General features: G+C 54.5%; 1 protein-coding gene across 1 annotated transcript in view; it reads right to left on the bottom strand.

Annotated features, from left to right (window-relative positions):
* Positions 1-10,766, bottom strand: part of Ptp4a3 (protein tyrosine phosphatase 4A3) — a 31,440-nt gene extending 20,674 nt beyond the window's left edge. The window contains exon 1 of the mRNA XM_036209129.1: positions 10,695-10,766. The gene's annotated coding sequence lies outside the window, so the exon portion shown is untranslated. The remainder of the gene's footprint in view (positions 1-10,694) is intronic.
* Between the last annotated feature and the right edge of the window lie 15,080 nt (positions 10,767-25,846).

The following is a 25,846-nucleotide window of genomic DNA, read 5'->3' as shown; positions in this document are numbered from 1 at the left end:
TTTATCGAGCCCTCAGCTGAGGGACATTTAGATCATTTTGAGCACAAGTCGGGGACAGTGCTGAACATCGCAAGGGTAGGGGAGGTGGAACATGCCCCTTTGTGTTCTGTGAGATGCTAGGATCCAGGAGCACTGGGACAGACACCCTGAGGGCGTGCGGGGGGGGGGGGGGGGGGGGGGGCGCGCAGGAAGCTTGGACTAACTAAGTCCGAGCAGGGAAGTGGGTCACAATAACAGGGACAGGATGACAGAATCCAGCCCACACCTAGGGGGACACCTGATCAGCCCCTTTCCTAGGTCTGGTGGAACTGTGGCAGCGGGCAAGGTAAGGTGCAGGCTGCTGCCACGGAAGAGGAACAGGCTGAACTGAGAGGAAGCAAAGCGGGAGGTCCTGGTTGGCTTTGGTCAATGGGGACTTCAGAAGAGCCCAGCTCTCTCCCCTGAGGACAGGAAATATTTGTCTAAGCATTTGAAAAGTTGCAGCACACTTGGATAAGGAAAGCAAGCCCCAGGGCTGGTTAATGAGCTCATTTGGACAGAACCTGTAGCAGACAGTGCTGGCTCCTGGGGGAGTTTGGCAGCTGAGTGTCTCTGGCTGAAGGACCCCGTGCACTGGGTTGTGGGAGGGTAGGGGTGGAGAGGAGACTTGGCCAGTCACCACCACATGTGCCAGTCAGTCACTGTCAACTCACCTTCATGGAGTCTACCCAACTGTAGCGGATTAGGTATCTCCAGGATCAGCTCACTGGGGGACTGCTACATGTACTCCAACAGGACAATGAGAGACAAGCCAACCACACTTTTGTGACCAGAAGAGTGAAGGGTAGGTGTCCATGGGGGGACCCAGAAGGAGCGAAGGCAGCCTCGAGGGGCCACTGTGAGATACGTAAGAAAGCATCTACAGTCAAAGTCAGCTTGGGACACCACTCAGCTCTCAAGAGTCACCATGGGCACCAACAGTCCTCTGGACTCTATCCAGGACTGTCCCAGAGTCCAGCACAAGATGAGGAGGACACAGCTCCAGACAGTAGGGCAGCCCAAGAAGGGAGACAGGTGAGATGCTAAGCCATCTGCCTGAGGGCCTGGCAGCCCCATCTGTGGGTCCTAGGCCTTCCATCTTCCCCAACACACCTCAGCCAGACCATGGCCTCCTGTGCTCAGTCCTCCAGCTGCCCTCCCAACCCAGAAGGAATGCCCCAGAACCTGGGACTGGCCTCCGCCCTCTCCCACCCATCACATAGCTCTCCTCTTTGGCAACCGTCTTTCCCAACTGCGTCTGCAAACTGCCAAGCACAGTACTGCCTCCAGGCCTTTGCCCTGGCCTCGCTGCCCAGGGACCCTCTCCGCTTCTCCACATCTCCTCCTCAACACTTGAACCTCACGTCTGTGGACTCTTGGGCGAACGCCCGTCCATCAACATTAACTGACCTATGATCATCGCCCTTGCCTGACTGTCAGTCCGTCTCCTCCCTGAGCCACAGCCCCACTGAGTGCTGTGCTCATCTACCTGATTCTAAACATTGCACCCAGTAGGTGTTCAATAGTTATACAAATGCAGGAAGCGTGCTCCAGTGCAATCTAAGCAGGATGCAGGACGGGACTACCACCCAGTACACCAGACCTGGCCAGGACCTTGTGGCCAGTAACCCTCCCAACTCCAGAGCCTGAAACAAAGACAGGGACCATCTAAAGTTACCATTCGTGACCTCATAGGATGCCCTCACCAAGACTACCCACGGTCCCCCCAGAAGACAGATCATGCCAAGAAAAAAACCAGAATCACCTATGAATAAGATCACAAACCAAGGAAGCCGAGTGCACAGGACTGAGCAAACCAGGGTGTGCACGCAGCTGGTAGAACCTGGGCGCCAACGCAAGACTGCAACATCAGACATGGGCAGCAGCAGGTTTCCCAGGCGCTTCTGGAGTAGGAATCTTCACAGGTCTTATTAATAAAAACAAACCTGAGGCCAGTTATTGGGGTGAATGCTGGGAGATCAGAGAAGCAGAACAAGCCACAGCTTCCTCACCTCGCCAGTTCCTCAGCTGGTCTTGTTTCCTCAGACTGCAAGCTTCTAAGTCCTCATCCGAATGGGTCTCAGCTGAACTGCTGCTCCAAAGCCTGAATGCTAAACCAGCCAAATGCCTAACCAGCCAAATGCTACTTGTTTCTGGTCTTCACACCTTATATATCTTTCTCTTTCTGCCCCCATTCCCTGGGATTGAAGGCTCACTTTCTGGGATTAAAGGCGTGTGTCTCCATGCTGGCTGTATCCTTGAACACACAGAGATCCGCCTAGCTCTGCCTCCCAAGTGCTGGGAGTAAAGGCGTGCACCACCACCACCACCCAGCTTCTGCTATGGCTTGCTCTGACCCATTTTCTAGCCACCATTTTTGGCTCTGTATCTAGTGGCTAACCCCAGATAAACTTATTAGGGTGCACAATATTTTGGGGAAACACAATACCACACACTGCCCCTTCCCTAACTGCGGGAGGCCTGTTCTTCCCTACACGGGTTGTGAACCTACAGCTGGTGCTAGCCCTAAAGCTAGAGAAGGGGGTTCCTGCCTGGTGACTCTTCAGCGGTATCTAGTCAGTGGGGGCTGGCATTGGTGGGCAACAGGCATTAATCAGTACTTTTGAACATAGTGTTTCCTACATGACAAAGGGGAGGTGAAGGTCATGGGGCAGGTGGGCTTCTGTGCATGTCTATCCTGTGGCTGGAAACCCACCAGGGTCCCAAAGGATGCAGCCCCACCCTGGCAGAGACTTCCTGGACAATGTCTCCGGACCCTTTAGGAAGCACACTGGTCACAGACCTGCTGAGATGCTACTAAGGGACAGGAACCACTGGCCTGCTGTTCTCCATTGCTGTCCCTAGAACCTTTGAGGACCCAGATCCATCCTTCTACGGCCATGCTCATAAAGATCACATGGTATACCCTGTGGATTTTCTCAGCGTTGTGTCTTCTAGCCTTGTACACATGCCTAGGATCCCAAACTGGCCTAACTCTGTTCCCCCGGGATGCCCTCTTAGCAGTCCAAGGGGAAAGTAGAGGAAAGATCCCCTAAGCTGTGGTATCAGTGAGGGTATACCGGGAAAGCACCACAGCATCACAACCAGGCTGGGACAAGGTGAGGTCAGCCTTACCCTGGGCTCCAGACTCTCAGCCCAGAACTAACACCTAGCCCACTGTGCTTGGTACCCATGCTTCTTGGCCACACTTGGGGTTGGCTGTGGTTTAAATACTCCAGCCCATTCCCCTGGGACTCCCACACCATCTCAGATTCACTCAGTATCTCGTGGGAAGGCAAGATGAATGGGCTGAGCCAGGGTCGACCCCACTCTTAGTCTGTCTGGCCTCACGGAGACAGCCGATCCTTTTCCAGTCTTGCCATGATCTCTGAGGTGACGTACTCTCAGCCCAGGGCTGTGTGAGGCTGGATCACGGGACAGCGTGTCCCCAATGTACACCACAGATGCTTTGGACCTGCCAGTGCCGTCCTGGGACAGTCAATGGCCACCATTGTGCTATTCCGACCCAAACTGGCCCAGTCTCCAAGTTCTCACATTCACTTCCTTCGGCAAAGGACAGCCTTGGAGGATACTTGTCTGGGAAATCCTGGCACATCTAGGACTTTGGACAGGGTCTTAAGCCACAGCCTCCTGAACTGAGAGGGTAGGAAGGGGAGGGGAGAAACTGAGGATGAGGAGGCTGTACCTTGACCTCCCCATAGCTGGCTGGGGTAGGGATGTGTGACCCCAGGGTCCACCCAACTCCCCAAGGCCGGAGGGAAGCCAGGACAGGCACATGGCTGCCAAGAACCCAGGCCACAGGTCCCACAGGGTTCGAGGTCCCTTCTGGGGCAGAGCAGGCCCAGCTGGCAGTGTCCGTGGGAACAGTCCCCAGGCCCTGTCAGTCATACTTAGGCCAGCTACTGGACAATGGAGCGGCCATAAATGCCAGGGCATCTGGACATCCATGGCCTCTAAGGCAGAAGCCCACGCCCCTGGGCCTAAACAGCCAGGCTAATGAGCTGACGGGGAATTCTGGGAGGACTGAGGAAGGGGCTAAGATCTGTCTGCTTCTCTTTCCTCTACCCCCAGCCCCGAGTCGGAGAAGTCAACTTTTCACTCCCAGGGGCCCTACACTCCCAAGGCCACATCCTCTTCCTGTAAGCTCTCTTCAGCTCCTGGGCCCCTACATCACTCCTCCACCCCCCCCCCCCCGCACCCCCCACCCCCACCATGCAGCCTCCACCACCTGGTGGTCTAAGCAATGTTAAGATTCCCCACCAGTTCTCGAGACCCCACACACATCACACAGACCACCCTGGGCTGGAGAGCCCAAGTGGCTCTGCCTGTGTCCTGGAAGTCCCCTTCCGGGTGGGGGAGGGGTGGGTGGAGAGGGGACAGACACATTGCTCCTGGACGACTCGCTCAACCCCACTCCAGCTCAAACACCCAGCTCCCAGCCCTGCCTAGCTCTGTTCTCCTGGCTCCCTGCCCCGCACCCCCCCCCCTTGCTCTACCAGAGGACTCCACAGCACAGACCCCAAGCCACTGGCTGTCTTCACAGGCCGGCAGGGGCCCCTGGGGACAGCCCTTCCGGTGACTTCCTGCCAGGGAGTCTGGGGGAGGGTAAATAAGCCCTCCAGATGGCTTCCTGCAACTGGGTAGTCGTGGGAACCTCGGCTAGTGGGAGGAGACAGAGAGGCAGGGAAGGAAGGAGGCCAGCCTCGCATCAGCGGGGGCCTCCCAAGGTCCCCAAACAGGCTTCACACCTTCTGAGGGGGAAAGAAACTGAGGGCCTGACAGTCAAATGACAGCAGAGACCAGCAGCAGAGCCTCCAATGAGCTAATCGCATCCCCCATCACTGAGAGAACAAACAGGAGCCCCAGCTGTGCTGGGTTCCTCCCACACACACCTGGAGGCTCGCTCCCCTCTCATCATAAACAGAGGGACCAAGAGCTGGGTCAGACCGCTCTGCAAGGGTATTCCAACAGCCTGCCTCTTCCGCTTGGCACTGACACTTCCCAACTCTGCCACCTGCAGGAGACCAGCCACAGCCGGCAGCTTCCTGCCTGAGAAAACGGGGTGGGGTGGAGCGGGGTGGTAAGAGCAGCCACCCACAGGTTATCTTGAGGATTAAAGAGGTGCCCTGGGCTAAGCAGTAGTGGTACACACCTTTAATCCCAGCTCTCCGGAGGCAGAGGCAGGCTGATCTCTGTGAGTTCGAGGCCAGCCTGGTCTACAGAGCGAGATCCAGGACAAGCACGAAAATGACACGGAGAAACCCTGTCTCAAAAAACCAGAAAAAAAAAAAAGAGGTACCCTGGACTAGTGCCCACCACCAACCCAAAGGGCTTAGCCAAGACCTGTCCAAGTGATGTGGGCTGCACCCCACTAGCCCCTCCCTCCATACCATAATACCACCACCTCCCAGAAGCCCACCTGACTGGATACCTGGCAAGGGGAAATACCCTTCTTGCCATACAACCTCTAGGTCATAGAGCCACATGCTCCAAGAAGGTGATTATTGTCCCTTGTAATCCTACCTCAGTGTGTGGGGGTCCCTCTAGGACAGGACCACCCCTCTCTACTTTTCCACCCTCCATGAAGCCAGTGAAGACCAGGCCAGCTTCCAGGAGACGTGGGGAGGCAGAACAAGGCCAAGGCAGTAGGCTGTATCCTCATCCTCCATACAGCAGCCAGGACAGTGGCAATGGGGTGATGTGGGCTCAGGGCCAGCAGATGGGACTGAAAGATTCACACAGTGCCCAAACACACGTCCCTAGCTGACCAGGACGTCCATTATAAATGGAGGGGGTGGGGGGGTAGGGAAGCAGGCAATAAACAACAATCCTTCTAGACCCAGGGACCAGAGGCCCACGGTCAAGGCCATGGGAAAGTCCAAGAGCAATGCTGGCATCCTGTTCCTGTAGAGCTGAGCATTCAATGGAAGGCCAGCATCCAAGGAAGCTCTTCTCTGGGCTGTTCACAACAAACGTGCCCAAATCTACAACCTGACCCGTGAATGGGCTTTATCGGTTGCCATCTTCTGTGTGAGTTCTGGAGCCACTGCTGGTCTACACTGGCCCCAAGAGCATCCCCTGACAGAAAGGGAAATCGCAGCACCACCAGATAGCACCTCCACAGGTCACAGGCCTGAGAGCAGGGGCGTGCCTGCCTGCAAACCATCCAGTTCAGTTGCAGCAGCCCAGCTCCGGTCAGGTAGCCAGGAAACAGGCACCCAGGACAGCTTTGTACTGACGTGCCACCCGCCTATGATGGGGGCCTGTGTTCCACTCCAAGCTCCGATCTGCAAATATGAACACTGAGGCCAGAAAGGGCAGGGCGGGCCAAGATCCATCCAAGGTCAGTATATTCAGGGCCATGCCTAGGTTCCCCCAAGGCCAGTGCAGGGGGCAGGGATGTCACTGGGGAGAGACAACTGGGAGTCCTGGGCACCTCTAAGCTCTGCACAGCAATTCCCAGCACATGTTGGGCCTCTGGGCAGCCAGCCAAAGGAAAGCTGACCCTGGAGGAGGAGCCTCAGTGCTGCCCTGACTGGGAGATTAGAGGGAACTGCTTGCCTTGGCAGAGTTTCAGGGCCAGTGGGCATTGCCAGAGAGGGCTGCCAGAAAGTAGAAGCATCGTCTCTGGGGCATAGGCAGTGGGGACCAGTAAGTGACACTGTGAGCCACTGCAGAAGTCATAATGGCTGGGGCAGGAGGCCTTGATCCGGGGTGGGACAGGGGATCCTCCAAACACAGCTGAACTTCTGGGAATTCTGAGCCACAGGAAGGCTCAGTCAGAGTGCAGTGGGAGCCCTGGTCCCATGGGAAGGGGATAGGACAGGCAGACCCGTCTGCTACAGTTGGCCTACCTCCTCTTCTGGGCCAGCCCTGGCTTGGAGTGTGTCTGGTAAACCCAAGGCCTTGGGAACAGGCTTCCACAGGATTCCACAGATCCCAGGCGGGGAAAGCGATAGAGAAGCTGGGAAAGAAGGTCCACAAGACACTACAGAGGAGAAACTGAGACCCAATAGGAGCCTTCTAGCTCTTCCTGGCCCTGTGTAGTCCATGCAGACTACCCATCCCCAGAAGGTAGCATAGTACCACAGTGGCAGGCCTGGTCTCTAGCCCTAGATGGCAATGTCCAATTCCCTGCTCGACCAGCAGGGTGCCCCAGGCACATTCTTGTACCGCTAGGTCCTACAGAGCTATGGGACAGGACCTGAGTGGAAGCATGGAGAAAAGATGTCCAAAGGGCGTTGTGGTCACCACTGCTGTCACCAGACACTACTAAAGAGTCCCTCCTTTACTGGCACCTTCCCCAGCACCTGGCCATGCAGTGACAGGGACCTGAGTTTCCACACCGGGCTAGTCTGTTTGCTCTGGGCAGGGCAGAAGGGATCTGAGCCAGGATGGTGTGTAGTCTGCAGTAAAGACCACACAGCATCATTCCGACCCTTCTAGCAGACTCCACATCTGGGACAGACATCTGTGAGGCACCAGGGCCTCTTGTGAGGGATAGGCAGGTAGACATCGGGGAGCCCATGTGCTCTAAACTTCAGGGGAGGGTGGTGCTTCCCAGGGAAGATGACCGCATACACACACTGTCACCCCAGTTTCCCTTTCAATGGTTCTGGGGAAAAAAGACCTGAGTGCTAATGCTGCATACTGAGAGCTCCATGCCACATGAACACCAGGTGGCCAACAGAGCTACAGAGTCTCAGTTCTGTCATTACAGTGACATCAGAGACCCCTCCAGGCCACCACTTTCACCAGGCTAGCAGTTCAGACAGTTCCTTGTCTGAACTGTCCCTGGCCTAACAGCCTTGGCCCAGCTCAAAATGATTACGGTGAGGTTTTAGCATGCCGGCCTGAGGCACCCCTTGATGGGAGACATACAACCTCTACCAGGTGAGTGCCTATGGAGCCTGCAGAACCCCACAGCCCCATTCTCTCCCTCAGACCCTCAACTACACTCATTACCCTATTCACTGTGGTATAACATAGCTGGGGGCCCGCACTGTTGGTGGGCCCAGGACCATCAGTAGTTCCCTCTATGTCCCAAGCCCTGCAGGGCCAGCCTGTCCAATTGAGGGATACAGGGCTGGCTTTTTACATGTACACTGCCAATCTAAGACCAACCCAGTCCACTGTACCCCAGGTCTGTAAGGACCCACCAGAGTACCACACCACACCACAGCCCTGTCCCAAATGCAAGACCTCCTCTTGATCCCAGAGGAGGTGCTGTGTGGCACCTAGTGATTGATCCTTGTACCCATCTTCCCAGCATATATATATATAGCCGCCCTAATTTTACAGGAGCCAAAACTTCAGATCAGTCAGATACTAGGAAGCCAAGCCAAGCAGTGGTGGCACACACCTTTAGTCCCAGCACTCAAGAGGCAGAGGCAGGCGGATCTATGTGAGTTCAAGGTTAGCCTGGTCTACAGAGTGAGTTCCAGGACAGCCAGGGCTACACAGAGAAACTTTGTCTTAAAAAAAAAAAAAAGAAAGGAAGGAAGGAAGGAAGGAGGGAGGGAGGGAGGGAAGGAGGGAAGAAAGAAAGAAAGAAAGAAAGAAAGAAAGAAAGAAAGAAAGAAAGAAAGAAAGAAAGAAAGAAAAGCAATTAGGAAGCCAGCTCTGGGCTGGGCCCAGCCTCACACAGCTACACATGTAGATGCTATAGAAGCCACTGTGGGCAGGGAATGTACAGGGACCAGAGGGGCAGAACAGTAAGGGTGGCCAGGGTGGAGTGGATGGGCTGGGATAGCTTCTTATAGAGGTGACCTCACGAGCAACAGGTGAGAAGGGCAGCCCAGCGCAGCACAGTGAGAACCACGGCACACCATCCCATCACAGCTATCAAGTTCAGCTCTTCGGAAGCAAGGCCAGGCCAGAGGCGTGGGGAAATAATCATTGCTTGCCAGCTCCCGTCCCAGCAGCTCCCGGCTCTGTCCCTAGACAGACACCACCAGGATACAACTTCACCTTCCTAGTACATCACCATCACCCCTGGGCAGCAGGAGGCTTGTGCCACCCCTGAGGCCAGCTCTGCGCACTGTATCCCAACACCACAGCAGTGAGGTCAGGCAGGCAACTTGGCAGCACCCACACCCCAGAAACGAGCCAAGAGTCTGAGTCAATGAGTGCCAGCTTCCCCGGCCAGAGGTCCTCCTGTCATTTCCAGCCCCACTGCCGTCCAGGCTGCCTGCAGGTCTGAGGAAGAGACCCTCTGCCACACCAACCACACAGGCTGGCCACCCTCAGCCAAGCCTTGTGCTGGCAGGAGACACCGGAGAAAGTCCTCCCCAGTTGGTGGGAAAGAGATCCTGATGGGCTCCTGTTTCAACATGTACTAATGACCATCTGTCCAAACTACTTACTTCAGCCCTATCCATCAGCCACCAGGGTCCTAGGCCTACCACCAGCACCTCCGAATCAAGCGCCAGGCCTGACCAAGAGAAGAGACCTAATAAACATCTTGGGGTGTCCAGTTCCTTCTTGAGGGGACATTTAGGAACATTCCCATGACACCAGAGCAGCCTCCCATTCACTGTAAGAGTGCAGGGGGGAGGTGAGGGGGGACCCGCAGGAGAGGCTACCAAGGCCTGTCTCAGTGCAAGCCACAGGATCCACGTGTTGTCCACACTCTCCTCATTGCAGCCCACCAGGTAGAAGAACAAGGCTCTGAGAAGGCCCACAGCCTTCCGGGTGACACCTGAGTCCACTTCTCCAGTGCCTGCCTCATCTGGGAACCCGGGTTAATAATCTTGTGGGAGGATTTGAGGCCACAGGTACAGTGTGCAATGCAATGACTTCCACCTAGTCAGCACCATCAAAAGAGTCCACACTACACTGACCTCAACACCCTAGAAAGTTTCATCCAGAGCATGCAGCCAAAGAGAGGTGCACCACTTACCCAGGGGACACAGCACACTGTGACAACCGGCCTGGAACCCACTCTGCCCCTCAAGGACGGGGTCAGAAGGATGGTCACTCCCCCTGCCTTGGGGCTAAGCATGCCACCCAGTCCACGCTTGCAGCTCCCTGCCAGGAGACCGCGGGGTTCAGCAGGAGTCACCTGCTTAACCCAGTTGCACCTGGACAGGCTGCAGCAGCACCCCTGCTCCTGCTGCAGCATCCATGGATAATGAGGCGCTGTCCTACCTGGCCTGGCCCAGCATGCCTGAATCATGATTCAGTTCCCTAGGGACCCAAGAACTGGTGCCCAGCTTCCAAGAGTGACCCACTGACATCCACACGGGAGGCAGAGAAGGCTATGTAGTCCTATGCCCCAAGCTATGCAGAGAAGGAAATGAAGGGGAGCCCAATCCTGGATAGGGACCTTGGGGAAGATGAAAACCGGGCAGATGTTGGGGGAAATCTCTTGCACCCCTAGAAATAGGAGCAGAGTCACCCCCTTCCACCCATGCAAGTCTGGGCGACACACGGAGGAAACAGCTGGTTATGTCCCCACGCCTGGCCTCCCTGCGGCTCCAGCCCTGCACGTGGCAGCCACCAGCCGGGTTCATGCAGGGGCGGCAGCGGGGTGCGGCCCCCGCCGGGAGCAAGCACACAAGCCGGCGCGCGCTCCCGCCGGCGCGGCCCCGAGGCAGCGCCCCCGCCGACGGCCCCCTGCGCGCCCCCGCCCGAGCGGCGCGGTGGAGACTGACCTGGCGGTCCGGGCGCCGGCGCCGGCACGACGCGGAGGGCTCGGCACGTGCGCGCGCACAGGGACGCGGCCTTGGCGCCGTCAGGACGTGCGCGCGCGGGGGCGCGGTCTCGGCGTCGCCGTCTCGGGGCGCGCACCGGGTCACGTGGGGGCACGGCCCAATGGGAGCGCCCCTGTGCACGCTGTCACAGGCGCGCACCCCTCCACCAGGTCTGGGGGCACCCACTAGGGACTGATCGGGTTCACGGCGCGTACCCTGATACCGAGGCAACCCAGGCCAGAGAGGCTCCTCGGAACTTCTGGAGCCCTCTGCTTTCCCACAGGTCTCGTAAAGCAAAGTCCCTCGCCCAAGGAAAAGTTGGCTGGTGCACGGGCCAGCAGGCAACAGCCATCAAGCTTTGGGACCTATGATCAGGTCGAGTGTGAGACCCCTTGTGCTAAGCGGATTCTGGGGGTGGGGCGTCCCCGAGAACGGGCTGGGAGACTAGCCCCCCTGCCCTGGTTGCCCCTTGCCTCTGTGCTAAATGTCTTGCCCACCCTGTGGAACCTTCAAGATGCGCCCTTCCAAGTGTCATTCACACTCACCCAGACCTGTGCCCCTGTGCCAATGCCAACACCAATCCAGCCCATCATACTTCGAGATTGTTGTTTTCCCTGCTCCAAAGACGCCCCATTCATCCACTCTTCCTCGGTGGCAGGAGAGACACCAGAGAGCTAGAGTGAGGACCCTCGGTGCAACATCCCGCAAGGACATCATGACACTGATGAAGGACAGAGACCCCACCTTGTCCCCCAGGCCTCCTAACTGGGTCCTTAGCTGCTGTCACCTCACCCTCTCCAAAAGCTCTTCCCCAAATAGGTCAGTTGCCTTCACATCTCAAGGTGCTCTCTATGTGGTGTATTTCATCAAAGATCCACGGAGCTGTGAAGGCAAATGGGGCATATCCCAGTCTGAGGTCCTAGGAGCAAGGCCATGCTCCCAGCTCTTCTGTGAATCCAGTACCTGTTTCAGCAGCTCACGGACCATCTCCTCATGGGACTGTGTGTCTTTGAGTTGCTAGGTGTTTTTGTTTTTATTTTTGTTTTTTCAAGACAGGGTATCTCTGTGTAGCATTGGCTATCCTGCAACTGACTCTGTAGACCAGGCTGGCCTCAAACTCATAGAAATCCACCGACCTCTGCTGGGATTAAAGGTGTGAGCCACCACCACCCAGCAAGTTGCTGATTTGACTTACAGTTTGACTTACTCTCACCTGTACAGTGCCCTCCTCCTTACTTTTCTCCTACTCTCTCCTTCCTCTCCCACCTAAAGCCTCAGGTATTTTATCTCAGGACTTCTCCTAGGGATGATGGGTTTGCCTTCCATTCGGCCTCTGGAAGCCTAGAGTTCCTATCTCACCCAGGCCCTGGCAGCTAATGGCCAGGAAGGAGACACCAACCTGATGAATTCCAGCCCATGGTTCAGACACTTGCAGATGTCAGACCACGTGCTCAAAGCCAGAGTTCCCAAAGTTCACCCCCTCCTGCAGAGGAAGCTTGGCTGCCCTGGTTTATAGACTCCCTGGCAGAAACTGAGGGATACAGAGTGGAGAGTCAAACCCGAGCCTAGCTAGCCAGTACCTGCCACCTGCTACTAGTGGACTGGGAGGTGCTGGGGCATGGGGTGGGGTGGATAGAATCCCGAGGTTTCCTGTGGGAAAGGGGATCTCAGGCTTTCTGTTTGTTTGTTTTTATTTTTTGAGACAGGGTTTGGAGCTTTGGAGCCTTTCCCGGAACTCACTCTGTAGACCAGGTTGGCCTTGAACTCACAGAGATCAGCCTGCCCCTGCCTCTCGAGTGCTAGTACTAAAGGCCTGCCCCACCACTGCCCGGCCTTAAGCTGTCTTATTCTATACAGGGAATGGTGAGATGAGGGTTGGGCAAGGGGAAGGTGGAGGCTAAGTCAGATGCTACCCACATTCCAGGCTCAGAGCAATTCATGCAGGAGCTGCAGATGTAGACGTCGCCCCCCCCCCCCCCCACGAAAGCATCCTGCCCCGCTGCCTTAGACCTATCTGGCCAAGAGGATCCAGAGCTGCCTGCTGTCAGGGGCAACAGGCTCAGCAGATTAGTTCAGAGGACAGGGATGAGGTCAATGCTAAGTGGATTTCCCGGAAGCCACCTCCAGCTACCAGGCCCGGCCCCAGGTCAATAGGGCTATAAAGGAGGGGCCCTGGCTGGGGAAATGCTGAGCTAGCCATAAGATGTGAAGGTAGGCCGATGTGACGGAAGTGACTTTTGAGCCCCCTCCCTGACCTGCAGGATATAACCTCTGACTTGGCTCATTTTCCCCATCCATAGAGAGAGTAGTTGTATCAGTTATAATCCAAGGGTCATGGAGAAGACCGAGCAAGAGAGCTTTGACCATACTTAACTTGGTTTTGCCTGCCCAAGACACACCCTTTCAATGTAAATCCACTATAAGGATCCTTCCTGAGGACAGTCATGAGCAAAAAGGACAAAGATCTTGTGGTAAAAAGGGGGATGCAGAGAGCATCCAAACAGAATGAGAAGCCACCATGGGGCCAGGCTCTGGACCACCTCACATCTTGATTAGCCTCAGTGGCTGTGGCCGTTCTGGGAAAGCACAGCCTTTTCCTCACTGACAGAGCCTGTCACCCACCTCTGATGGCATCGAGCCCTGAATTACAGAGGAGTGACCACACTCCAGCATCTTGTCCTGCTGCCCTGGGGTATCCCCAGTCTCCTGTCCTGCTACCCTATGGTATCTGGACCGTGTGCTCTGATGTTTTGTAACCAGTGAACCTTCAGGAGCACACCAGGGTGTTGACTTCCTCACTTCAGAGGCCCCCAGATAACTCATCTGAAGCCAAATCCCATCCCAGGCTCTGCTGTGAAGGAGACAGACGTGAGCAGCAATGTCCCTGACAAGAAACAGAGACAGCTGGAGGGAAGCTAGGCATTGGGGCAGCATGAAGGAAGAACTGTAGACATGGTGCTTGTGTGGCCCATTCCTGGATCTCCTGTTGTCTAGCTGTGCCACCGCCATGATGGTGCAGTTATCTGTGGCTTACTTGTGTGGTGATTATTCACGACGGCAAATAAATAGCATCCAAGTAGTCAGAAACAGCCAATTTGTTGTAAGCTGAAGGTCTGCAGCCAAACAGACCAGTTATGTCCTGGGGTCCCATGATAATCAGATAACCAGTCAGGGGTTCAGTGGATCATCTGTGGCTACCTGGACTAGGAATCAGCCTCTAAGATGTAGTCTCAAAGCCCCTTGGGATATTCCCTCTAGGGATACATGAATGCCCTTACCACTCAGAGACCAATGTATTCTATAAGTCAAGGGGAAGACTAGGCAAGAAGCTGAGATGCCCTGGCATGATCTAGCATCAAGAAACTCAGTGTCTTCTGTCACACTGGCATGGAAAGGAAGCATGGAGCCCATGCGGGCTGAGTCTGAGCACGGACAAAACAACATGGCTCACTCCTGTGTGGGACCAAGATGCTTTCCTCCCAAACATGGGACGGAAGGCAACTGGTGTCCAAGTGGAGCTCCTAAGACTCCCAGAGGAGATGGTAAGGGGTAGGGAATATCAAAGCTTGTGTCTTTGCACTTAGAGAGACAGGGCAACTCCCTTTGCAAGATTAGAACCTTCTGGCTCCCAACAACACGTTTGTTGAGCATTGCCCAGTTCAAGATACAGATGGGAGCCAGGGAGCCCACTCAGAGAGCCCGCTCAGAGAGCCCAGGTGCAGCAATCAGGAGCATCTAGGAGGGCATATGGGCCTAGGTCTCAGAGCGGACCATTCCAGGTGTCTGGTCTAGAGCAGAGCCTGCCAGCCAGCAGACACAGCAGATAAGCGAGAAAAGATGCCTGAAGGCAAAGGCCAGACTCCCAGGAAGGAGGCTGACACTCAACACCAGAGAGCATGGAGTCCCCAGAGAGTCCCCCATGGTCAGAGCACACAGAAAAGCTAAGTGGAGTATCTCCTGGGAACAAGAGAGCCTCCTTGAGGAGAAGAGGCAGGTGTGTCCCCCACATCCAACCCTCCTGGTCCCTTAGCCTTATCTGACACCTCCCACGGTCTTTTGGTGACTCCAGCACCTGGAAGAACCCCTTGAGGAGAGCTCCTGCTAGTGAAGATGCCCAGAAACAGAGCTGCCCACTAAAATACCTTCTTGCAGGGTTAGGGTGTCAGACATGGTATGTTTGCGCCCCCTTGTGGTGGTTATGGTCAAAGAGTTGATCATGTGGGCCATCCAGACACTCACTGGCTTTCCCCGCTCTTCAGTCCCCCGCAGAGCGAGCAGTTCTGTGATTCTGATCTAGAATCTTGTGGCTTCAAGATCCCTGAAAGGATGTAGAGGGTCTTGACTCAGGGCCATTTTCAGCCTGCCTCCTGGGCTGGAATTTGAGGACAATGACGGACAATATGGTGGCACAAATTCCCTACTATATCATTCAGTCAGGACAGGGAGCCAAGGTGCAAGGAGGTACAGCCACAGTCCACTTTGGCCACAGAGCATGCCACCACTCCAAGTACCCACTGAGACCCAGCCCATTAACCCCAGAACCCCGAGCTAGTCTTTGCCCAGTCCTCTAAGGCTGAGCAGTGAGAGACTTAACCAAGAACCATGGATACTACATGGCCCAAAGGCCCTGAAGTGTCAGAGAGTCTCTACTGCTCCTGTGAGCTCCCCAGGCACCATGGAGTTCTCTGAAGTCCAGGGTCCAGCCTGGAGAAGACGATAGAGAGAGACAGAGATGGAGCCCAGTAAGGTCTTAGGAGCCCAGTGTTAGAATAGCAATAAAAGCCCAATATCTTGCCAGGTGGTGGTGGCACACACTTTTAATCCCAGCACTTGGGAGGCAGAGGCAGGCAGATCTCTGTGAGTTTGAGACCAGCCAGGTCTATCGTGTGAGTTCCAGGACAGCTTGGGCAACCCAGAGAAACCCTGTCTCAAAGGAAGCAAGGGAGGGAGGGACGGAGGACAGAGGGACGGAGGGAGGGAGAGAAGAAAAGAAAAGCCCAATAAACCTCATGGTCAAGAAAGTAGAATCTCTGGCTTGGGTGGAGACACCCCTCCCCCATTTCAGATCAACACAATAACCTGGCCAAGGACTACCCCTCCCTCGGAAGGCAGGTTCACTTTAAATAATGCTAAAGAGATGAGCAGGATGATTTTTTCATTTAATGAGATAATGTGCTTTTCCTTCCCAGAATCCCCTCCCCAGTGCAGAACTTACCAGGCCACAGCCATGCAGCGTTGTAAGTCTGCCCACTTTTCCTAGTTTCTCCTGTCCTATCCCCTTTCTAAGCATGCTCTCCTAACACCCTGAGCTTCCTCAACATCTTGGGCAGTCTTACTTGCTCTAAAGCCTCCCTCCCGCCCTCCTTGCAGCTGCTGGCCTGGTGGGGCTCTAAATGCCCGGCTTTTCCCTCTATGTCCCTGCTCTGAGCAGCTGCTAAGACTCACAGCGTGCCTGCTCTGGTTTTTTTGTTTTAACACTATAAAATTGCCCTCAAGCTTCCGCTTGAATTTTTCTTACATTATTTTATGAAACAGACTAAGAGCCCTAAGAGAGCCCCGCCCCATTTTCCCTTTATCTCTGGGATCTCCCCCAGGACAGTCTTAGATGCCAGCAAGTATGAGGGAGCTGTCCAGTCACACCCCTGCACCCCCACCCACAGGGACCAGAACCCTAGGAGATCTTTCCCATTCGGAGCTCCTAGGCGGCAGATGTCAGCCAGAGACGCCGTTCTTTCACATTCTACATGTCACAGGCACAGCCAAGTGATGCCCACCACCTGTCCAAGCAGTGCCCCTCGGAAGGCAGGTTCACTTTAAGTAATGCTAAAGAGATGAGCAGGATGATTTTTTCATTTAATGAGATAATGTGCTTTTCCTTCCCAGAATCCCCTCCCCAGTGCAGAACTTACCAGGCCAGAGTCAGCACCCCCATGCTGTCCACAGGTGGGCATTGGTAGGGACATTGAGCCCTCATGCTGGGGGTCAACTCTGAGGAGGGAGGTGCTCACAAGTGCACTGGGCTCTAAGAACAAATGGGTTCAGGTCTGTCTAGATGGGAGCAAGAGGGCTCAGTCTGCCGCACCGGCTGATTGAGAGGGTCAGAGTGTCCCACAGTAGGGTCCTCCAATGGATACGCAGAGGGGGACCTTAAAGACCCAGGGATCAGTGGCTGAGATGGGGACACCTGGTCTTCCACGTAGCCCCACTCACCTCTCCACCTTGGTTCAGAAGGCTCTGCCTCATACCCTTCAACCCTTCAAGAGCATGCCACTACATGTCAGCGCACACATGGAAATTCCTCACTTGCTCAGCCCCAGCCGTGGGACTTTGGACGGGCCATCTGCCTCCCTGAGCTATGTTTTTCTCTTCTATAAATGTCACATCTTGGGTGTATATGCCAAGGAATCTAAGTCAGCACATCACAGAAGCACCTGCTCGGCCATGTTTACTGTCCATCAGCTGCAATAACGGAGCCGCAGCTGAATGGATAAAGAAGTGTGGCATTTTTACACAGCTGAGTTGTAGTCAACCATGGAAAAAGAACAAATATGTCCTTTGCAGGAAAGTGAAGATCATCTCGTTAAGTGAAATAAACCAGGCTGGGGGCCGGGGGGGGGGGGGGGGGGGGTAGGGTGGTGATGAAATTAGAAACCGGCCTATTAGAGAATAGGAGGGGACCCATGGGGCGGGGCAAATGTGGGTGATAGAAAGACAAGATACAATTAAAGCAGCTTAGATGCATGTATGCAAATGACATAAGGAAACACGCTACTCTGGGAATTAGTAACCACTGATAAAATCTGGAAGGAAAAATTATTCAAAGAAGAAAGCCATATACAACAAAATGGTCCCTGCAACTTCACAGAGCCACTGCCCGGGTCCCTGGTGTGCCCCACCCTCAGGCATAGCCAGCCCTGGGCTGAGCCTATGAGCCTGGGAAATGTCATAGACTTTTCCTTGCTTGACGGTGAGTGGAAGCTGGTCTACCATAGCCCACAGCGGCTCCACGTGGCTGGCGAGGGGAAAAGCCTGCATCTCTAACCACCCCTCTGGCTTTGGCTCCAGCATGTGGTAGGACAGAGGTGTCCATAAGGGCCTTTTAGATCACAACCTGGTTGCGGAGCCAAGACCTCTCTACACCAAATTGGGAGAACAGCCCCGCTTCTCCCTTGGAATTTCCAGTCCTCCGCCATGAATAACAGGGAATTTGTGATATGGTGAAAATGGAAAGCAGAATTTGTCATTAAGTTATTCTTTTTGTTTGTTTGTTTGTTTTGTTTTTGAGACAGGATCTCTCTGTAGCTTTGGTTCCTGTCCTGGATCTCACTCTATAGACCAGGCTGGCCTTGAACTCACAGAGATCCACCTGCCTCTGTCTCCTGAGTGCTGGGATAAAAGGTGTGCACCACCATGCCCAGCCTAGGTTATTCTTTACTCGCACCAAATTAGAGTAAGGTCTCTGAAATGTCCAGGAGGAGCAAAATGCAGGGGAGAGAAAACAGTTGAGGGACGGGTGACTGGGCCATGGTCCTATGTCCCCTCCTGTCCCTCAGTGAGTAGAAGAGATGAAAGGAGCTGATAGGACTGCTGAGCAACATTCAGACAGACTGGGGAGCAGAGCAGTGGGCATTGGGGTAGCACAGAATGCCTCAGACATCCACAGCTGACCCCACAGAGGGCAGGGGGACAGGTGGACAGAAGCCATGCACACAGGATTAGGGAGGCCTGTGGTACCAACAAAGGAGCATATCAGGCTGTGCCTACTGGGTGTGTGCACCCTTTGGAAGAGCCTTGGGGAAAACAGTGGTCGGCCTCAGGGAACAGTGATCCCCACAGGGAGATCAGAGGGACCTCAACACTGCTGATGCCGAGGACATGGAAGTCCAAGCTAAGGACAGCAGAAGCCCCATCCCTGGAACAGGGCCATAGGAATCCAGTAGAGGACTCAACTCAACCTCTGGCCTTTAGAGCCTCAAGATGCTTCTCTCTCCCCATGCCCAAGCATGGGAATCTACTCCTTGTTCCCATCTCCTGAGTCACCAGCAGTGGGCACTCAGGGGCAGGAGCTGAGGAAGGCCAGATGTGCACTGTGGAGACTCAAGCCATGAGCCCTCTACATCTGTAAGCACTGGCCACCAGAGGGTAGCATGGCTCTCCAGAGTCAGGCTGGCCTCTACTAATGTCACACCACTGTCCCCAACAGAGCAGCCTCTCTGGGGGATCCTGAGCCCTTGTCTCCAGGAAACATGGCCCAGAGAGTAGCAATCTCTGTCATGAGAGGACCCTTGCGTTTCGGTCTGTCGGTTTCACAGTTGGTTTGTCGTTGTTGTTGTTGTTGTTTTTGTTTGTTTGTTTGTTTGTTTGTTTCAAAACAGGATTTCTCTGTGTAGCCCTGACTGTCCTGGAACTAGGTCTGTAGACCAGGCTGGCCTCGAACTCACAGATCCATCTGCCTCTGCCCCCAAGTGCTGGGATTAAAGGCGTGTGCCACCACTGCCCAGTGGTTGGTTAGTTTTGTGAAACAGGATTTCACAGCCTGAAACTCACTCTCCTCCCATCTTAGCCTCTTGATAACTAGGGCCGCCCTCTGCTGTCAGTCAGGGGGTTCAAACTGACTTCCTCCTTGATCTGCTAGCTTACAAGTCTGAACTATAAAGCACTGTTCACCAAAAATACCCATGCAGTCATTGGTTTAGAGAAGGGGTCACCATCAAAGCTGGGGCACGAGCACCCCGGATCATCCAGTATCATCTAAAGATGGTTCTCAAGAGTTAACAGGCCATGGACTATGTCCCCAAGAGTGACAGACTCACGGTTCTGGGTGACATTAGCCTGGGACTCATAGGAGGCTTCTACCTCACTGAAGGTAGGAAGGGCTGCCACAGGAACAGTACCTATAAAGTACAGAAGCATGAAGGGGGCATGCTGGCAGCTAGGCATGGCAGAGTGGGGTGGCACCACACAGTTGGCACCCTAGCAAGATACGTAGATGGCATGGGGCTTCATGTACCATCTGATATGCCTTGCTTGGCTTTCCCCAAAGAGTAGGAAGACCTTCAGGAGCAGGGGAAGGGTGTGTTAGTCATGGACCTGGAGTTAACAGTCAGCACCTGCTGAGTGTTCATCGTGTGCCAGGCTCAGGGCCAGACACATGTCCTGCCTTGTCTTTTCTCTCTCCAGACAGAGCAGGAAGCATCTGTGCAAAACCGATCTCTGGCTCCCCAATCCTACCTTCTGCCCTGGATGACACTGTGAGAAGAACTAGGACAGAGCAGAGGCCAGGGCCCAGGGACCCCAGGCTAGGCCACTGTCTTCTCAGACTCAGAGGAAGCAGATGAAATCAGCTTCCAGAATATGGCACCAAATGAGTCAGTGAGCACCCTGCCCTGAGAAGTCATCAAGTCCCTCCAGAGAGACTCACTGGCCAAAACCAGAGCTTTCCCTGCTGGAAGCCCGATTTGCTTGCCCTCCTGGAGATTACAGCATCAAAAGTCTTGGGGGACAGTTCTCCTCAGAGCCAGTTTGAGGTACAACCGGGACACAGTTTGGATCGGGATGCCCCCAGCCTGTTGTAGACAGAATTCTATTGGATTATTGGTCCCTGGCCGCTGGAGTGGCTGAGGAGGTCTTGCATGCATCCCTGTTTTAACAGACCTTCTCTTGCAACTCAGCCCTGTGGGCTCAACACATTGCAGCTACTCCTGGAGAGATGAGGAAGCAGGGGAGTTAGGAAAGGTGCCCGAGGTCACACAGCCTGGAGGTGGGAACTGCAACCTGTGCATCCTACACTCAGGCCACACTCACCCACTAAAGTCACATCACTGCATGTCTGTTTTCTGTCCAGAGCCAGGAAGCAGCCTGATGCTCCATGCCCACTAGCTCATACCTCCATCTTCACAGACAACCAATCCCATGCCCCCTCCCCCATGAAGCCTGCCTGGGCTCTCTCCTTTTAACAGACAGGGACCTAAAGAGATTAGAGCCACATCTCAATTCTGTTCCTGTCCTTCAGTGCCCCCTACCCCAGGCCGGCTCTGTGAGCCAGAGACAGGACTGGACAAGCCCCAAGATTCTCATGTCAGGGGGGTGCCTGCCCTGTCCACCTCCTTCCTGCCCTTGGATTTGCTATGACAGAGCACAGTGCCCATGTAAACACCAAAGGCAGCAGGAGAAGAGTCCTCAACAGACGGTAAACAAACCTGCTCCGGAGATGAGGCACAGGCAGGCTGTCTGGACAAGGTTGAATCCCTGCAAAGTTTACAGTGGGAAAAAGAATTATCTACAAGGATTGAGGAACTGTAAAGATGTTTGTTGATGAATGAGGAAGTGAGTGGATGAGATCGGTGATGTGTACCCGGAGGGTGCTCCCAGGTTACTGAGAGGTAAAGGCAGTTATCCCAGGGTCCTCTCTGGTCAGCATCTCTGTGTATGGCTCAGAGACCACCCTTCTCCAACCTCCATCTGCACATCAGAGTCACTCTGGAGCTTCTGTGGAAGTGCTGGCACCCAGCATTTTCTCCACTGGGCCCTGTGCTGGACCAAGGTGCCTGAGGGAATGTGATAACCCTCCAGCTCAGCGACACAGCATGAGGGACCTAGCAAAGACCAGCTATCACCTCAGATCCTCCTCACAAGCCTCAAATGCTGCTGACTTCATCATTCAGGGGAAACTGAGGCTGAGTGAATTGCTTCTGTCATCCCCACATACCCTGTAACCCAGGCACTGTCTCCTCCATCAGACTAGAGTCCCCAGGCTACACAGTCAGGGCGAGGACGGGTGGGTGGGAAGTCAAGTCCCTTAAGGCTAGTTGTTGGTTTCACCCAATGGCAGGCTGGATGCTTGGTGGGTTAAGTTCACCCCAGGCCTGTCCCTGAACCCTTCACATCCCCAGCTTGTTTCAATTCATCTTGGATCAGGGTGTCTCTGACTGTAGTAAATGTATTCCTAACTCCTAACCCCTGTGGGGTCTTTGAGAAAGCCACACTACTGTGGCTGACATCAGTGGGGTGTCCTCCTGGATTTGTGGTCTGCTGGCCACTTCCCACCACAAACCAGCTTGAACACCCCGTAGGAAGAGGCCGGAGTCACAGGGTTCAGGATGAGCGCTCTGTGTGGACATGAGGCTTTTTCCCAAATGCCGTTAGAGGAAGAGCCTAAGCAAAGGCATCCTCAAGGGACAGCAGTGTGACCCTCACCATCAACAGAGGCTCAGGGCCACTGCTCTCCTGAAGTCCCCTGGGGAGCCAGGAGCTGGCTGGGAGACACAGGTTACCTGCTGGCCATTAGAACACGCCTTAACCATGGGAGGTTATCTGACAGCCTGGAAACACACCTCCCTGCCTCCTCATTCCCTGCCTAGCCACCACCATCCAAACACCTTCTAGGCCTGGTCTCTGTCCTCCTGACATGCCTGGTAAGCAGAAAGTGCTGGATGGGCCCTGGACATGCAGGCCTGGGAGATAGAGACCTGATGATCAGGACCCCCTGAGACACGCCGGCTCTGTTGGAGGCAGGGAGGAAAATTCCAGGACCTCTCCCTTCCTCAGATGTAAAAAAAAAAACAAATAGGGCAGGGCACAGAAGGCCCAGGAATTGCCCCATGGAGGGCCACAGGTGGTATGCGAATGCCTTTCTTAAGAGGTCTCAAGGTTAGATGATAATGGCCTGTCTGTTGTCACAGGACATATTGTTGTTGTTGTTTTTTTTCTTAAAAAAAAAAAAAAAAAAACCTTTTGAATTACATTTTATTTGTGTGTGTGTGTGTGTGTGTGTGTGTGTGTGTGTGTGTAGAAGTCAGAGGATAATTTACAAGAATTGACTTTTTCCATCATGTGGGTCCCAGGACTTGAACTCAGGTAGTCAGGCTTGGTGGCAAGCACCCTTACCTATCAAGCCCTGCCCCCCCCCCCCCCCCCCCCCGCGCACGCCCCCCTTTGAGACAAGGTCTTGCTGTGTCATCCTGGCTGGCCTGGAACTCTGTGTACACCAGATTGGCCTTGAACTTGCAACAGCCTCAGCCTCCCCAGGCCTTGGAGTGTAGATGAACTAATATCTCAACCAGCTAAACTATGAATCATGCTCCTGGCCACAGGCTAGGATCTAACCATTGCCACATACTGAGCTCTGATCCTGGTCATACTCTGAGCGCTCATCTTGATTATGCCCTGAGTCTTAAGTCTTTTCACATACTGAGCTTTGCTCTTATTTGTACACTGAGCCTTGGTCCTGCTCATGCTCTTCTCCAGGACTTGTTATACTCATCCATAAAATGTGAACAATGGGGCTGGAGAGATGGTTCAGAAGAGATGGTTCACCACCCCTTGTAACTCCAGCTCCAGGGCATCCAATACCTTCCTCTGGCCTCTGAGGACACCTGCACTTATGTGCACATACCTCCTCCATGGAGAGACAGACAGACAGACAGACAGACACACACACACACACACACACACACACACACACACACACACACACACGATTTAAAAATAAAATAAATCCTTAAGGCCTGAGAGACAATCAAATCCCCAGACAACTCTATCCAGAACACTGGAGCTCTATGCACCTCAGAATCTGATGTAGAGTCTAGACAGACAGGAAGATGTACACAGTGCCCATTGTGGGGTTCTACAAGGTCTGGGGAGCCCTTTGTCAAATCCACTAGGGTCCTCCACGCAAGCTGTGGCCATAACCCAAAATGAGACAGTGACTCTGAGCACCCTCAGCTCTGGCGGGTTAGATGCTGGGTAAGGGGTCAACCCAGCTTCAATGATTCTCTACTCCACTGCAGTTTAGATTCAGGGTCCTGGACAGGGGACACGAGGGGAGGGGGGCACATGGAGTCTGTGCAACCCCTACCAGGCTCACCTTGTCACCTCATCAACTGGGAGGTCCCAGTCATTCAACTCCAGCCTCTTGCCTACCAGTCAATCCCAGGGATTTGTCACCAGCCTTCCAGAAAGTGACCATCCTGACCAACAGCATCCCTCTTCCCATTCCCACCACCGTCCCTAGTGCCCCTCAAGGGTGGGGCACTGTGCAGCATCCCTGCTCTGAACATACAGCAAGGCAGTGAGGTCCAGAGAACAGCTCTAGCTGTGCCATGGGGGCCCACTGTACAGTCCCACACAGACGCAGCTGTCCTGGTCCCATGGGACCGTCAGAGGCCAGACAGGTCTGAAATAGAAAGCAAATCCAGGCCCTGCAGGGGATCTGGCCAACTCTTGACCCTGGTCTAGTTCTGCCAAGGGAGCTGAAGCCCAGCCAACTCAGGGTGGTACATGGGCCCTAGAACAGGTCTGCTGGAAGAGAGAGAAGCCCACACGTTGCCCAGGTACTAGGCCTGGAGCTGTTCCTGAGGCTTCCATGGAGTAAGCACGCAGGGCTTTGGCTCCATGTGTGACCGACCGGCAGCTTGAGAGAGGGGACAGACTCCAGGTCTGGCTCCCCTCCTTCTAACTATGCACCCTTGGCAGGTGACTTGACTTCTCTGATGTGTCCTTCCTGAGAATGGAACCCAGCAGCCCTTCAGAAGGCTTGAAGGTTAAGATCCAGCACCTGATACCACTGTGGGTCTCTCATTCTGCATTTCTTTGTTTCGTTTTTTGAGACAGGGTTTCTCGATGTATCCCTGGCTGTCTTGGAATTCAATGTATAGAACAGGCTGATCTTGAACTCAGAGATCTGCCTGCCTCTGCCTCCCAAGTGCTGGGATTAAAGATGTGCACCACCTCCACCCAGCTTCATTCTGTATTTCTTGCTGAATGATGGACCCTTAGATTATGTTCTAGATGGTAAGTCACACCTCAGCAGCAGGTCAGTTGAGAAGAGTCTTCCAACTGCCCCTGTTGGTGTCACAGTACCTCAGTACAGGCAGAGGCAGAGCTTGAGTTGCTGTATCTCAGATCACTTTGCTCAGTACCTGATCACTTTGGGACCCCTTGAAGCCTCTTCAGCCCTTTAGAGGCCCAGTCAGCCCCCAGGGACCAAGGATAAGTCTCCCCCACCCCACCCCTACTCCCTGTAATTGTCATGTTGCCCCAGATAGCCCAGCAGTGCCCTACGATTCCATCACACTTCAGAGAACCATCTCCTTGCTCCAGCCCCTCACTGTACCCACTCATGCACCTGGCCTGTCACCTGTGACCCATGCACCTATGTCACCCCTCAGACAAAGTTCTGGAAGCAAGGTAGCAGCCGAGAGCTCCAGTGAGGCTGCCCTGGTCTCTGCAGCCTCAGCGGCACCCTTTTTCTCAGAGCTATACAGCTTGCCAAGTGATAGGACAGGACCCACCCAGGTGCTTCCTGGAGGTGGAGGACATGAAGGAGGGAAAGACAGCACACCCCTTCCTGTGTTGTTCTAATGTGGAGACCTGACAGGGACAGGAACAACGGAGGCAGGCTGGAACTGGGCATCCCAGGCAAGAAAGTGCCAGCCACTGGCCAGGATACCCAAGTGTAGAAGGAACAGGTGGGTATCGACCTCTAGGAAAGGAGCAAGGCTTTCTGGGATCACCCCTGGCCAGCCGGTGAAATGTGAGCTCCTCCAGCCTCCGGCCCAGTTCTTGCCTGCCAATCAGGCCCTGCCCACAGAAGTGACATGGAGTCCCTACCCCTCAGGTCTGCAGACTAACAGAAGCCTGAAGGCCTGCCTCCAAAACCAGAAGCCAGTGCTGGCCTTAGGGAGGCAGTCTGGAGAGCCATGGGCTCCTATGCTTCTCTGAGTCTCCATCTGCCCATATAGGACAGATACAACGGAATTTTGAGAATACAATGGTGAGTGTGGACTGAGGCTGGGGGATTACACCCCTCTTCTATAACCTTCATTTTCCAGAGGATCAAAGCCACCACCGGTGCCTGTCCTCCCAGCTCCCTCACACTCTCCAGGTCTCTGCTCTACTGACCTTGACTGCGCAGCTGCCCCTTCCTGGATGGCCTCCCTTCCCTCTGCCCCCTCCTGTTCCCCCTGCCCCTCCCCACTCCAGAGCCTCACCTTCATTCCTCTCCTGGTCTGTCTGGATCTGCCAGTAGGTACCCACTTCCTTCCTATAATCTTTATCACACCCGGTATAAGTTCTGGGGGCCCAGGGCCTCTGGGTCTGCAATGTCAGAATGG

This window comes from Onychomys torridus, chromosome 16 (genome assembly GCF_903995425.1).
Source record: "Onychomys torridus chromosome 16, mOncTor1.1, whole genome shotgun sequence".
NCBI classification, from domain to species: domain Eukaryota; kingdom Metazoa; phylum Chordata; class Mammalia; order Rodentia; family Cricetidae; genus Onychomys; species Onychomys torridus.
This window is presented reverse-complemented; position numbering and strand designations above follow the sequence as displayed.